Source organism: Mus pahari, chromosome 7 (assembly GCF_900095145.1).
Source record: "Mus pahari chromosome 7, PAHARI_EIJ_v1.1, whole genome shotgun sequence".
Classification (NCBI taxonomy): domain Eukaryota; kingdom Metazoa; phylum Chordata; class Mammalia; order Rodentia; family Muridae; genus Mus; species Mus pahari.
The window spans coordinates 61,005,354-61,006,825 of NC_034596.1; positions in this window are offsets into that span (position 1 = coordinate 61,005,354).

Sequence of the window (1,472 nt, forward strand, 5' to 3'; positions counted from 1 at the left end):
AGCTACTGCACTGAAGCTGTTTATCAGGTTTAGGAGTTCTCTGGTGGACTTTTTAGGGTCACTTATGTATACCATCATATCATCTGCAAATAATAATATTTTGTCAGTCCGAAATCTTACTCCCCCCCCCCCCACACACACACTTTATTCTCTCTCTTGTGAGAGTAGCAAGAGAGTGTGAGCACACAGAGACGTAGGGAGCCGACAAATCAGGAGGATTATAAACAGGTTGATGAGCTGCGGGAAAATATTCCTTTTAGGGATAGAAAACTAGTTTCACCATTTCCTGAGGAATTCTGGCTTTTATCTAATTGCCAGAAGTCCTTCTATAGTCTAGCTTGAGCTCATTTGTAGTCATCGACAGCCCAAGACCTACCAGCTTGATTGGAAGGTGCAGGAAGATTCTCTTGTCTTGTCCTGCCATGGTGCCATTAGAGTGCAGGGATAGCAGACGGTAATCCTATCAACCTTTGCACTTGAGCTCCAATGGTTGAATGTAGATTGCCAGGCCTGTGCTGCAAACCCTTTTATTCACTGAGTCATTTCTCCTACCTGACCTCGAACTTGTGATCCTCCTGTCTCTGCCTCCCACGAGTTGGGACCCCCAAGTCTAGCTGTTTATATTCCTAATGATTGTCATTTTGACTGGAGTAAGAAGAATCTCTGGGCGGTAGTTTTTGTTTGCCTCTGTATATTGTCCCTTTTCCCAAAGCTATGTTAAATACCCTGACAAAAGCCACTTAAGGGAGAAAAAGATTTTTAGCTTACAGTTCAATGAGAAGACCCTCAAGGCAAAGAAGTATTGTTATGGGTTCATGGATTAGCTCTGAGCCGGGAAGGCTCCGTGGTTGTTTGCATTGGTATCACCTTTACAAAATCCGGAATTGCCTAAGATTGGGATGGCTAAGGGTCCTGCTGTGAAGGATTGGCTTGAATATGTTAATTGCTGTAGGAGGACGTGTCTTCCTTGTAAATGGACTGGTGACCTTGCACCTTAAAATGGAGATAGTAAGTTGAACTCAGATACTAATTGCTCTTCTCCATATCAAAAGGACTCACATCAGCTGGTGAACTTCTGTTTTCTGTAAGCAGCAAACCTCAGGATATTTCTCCAATGTATGTTGTAGGTAGCATTAAAGATTGTCAGCTTTAAATGGTTTTAAAGTTGGAAAGAATTCAGAAATAAGTACGGGGTGTAATGCAGGTGGTCTTTCCTCTTGGCTTGTTCAATGTGTAGAGTACATGATACCAGAGGTTTTGTGAGACAAAATGTGTAGGTTTTGTGTCAAGTGATGGTGAGAAACTTACAGTGTTATCTCCCTAGCTTCTTTAGTAAGATGGTGACATTTTTTTCAGTAGAAAATTGCATAGGGTTTTGTGGTTGTTCCTGAGCCCCATGAAAACAGCATGCCTTGCTACGTAAAGCAGCATGTGATGGTGGATTTAGAAATCTCATTCTGGGGGCTGGTGAG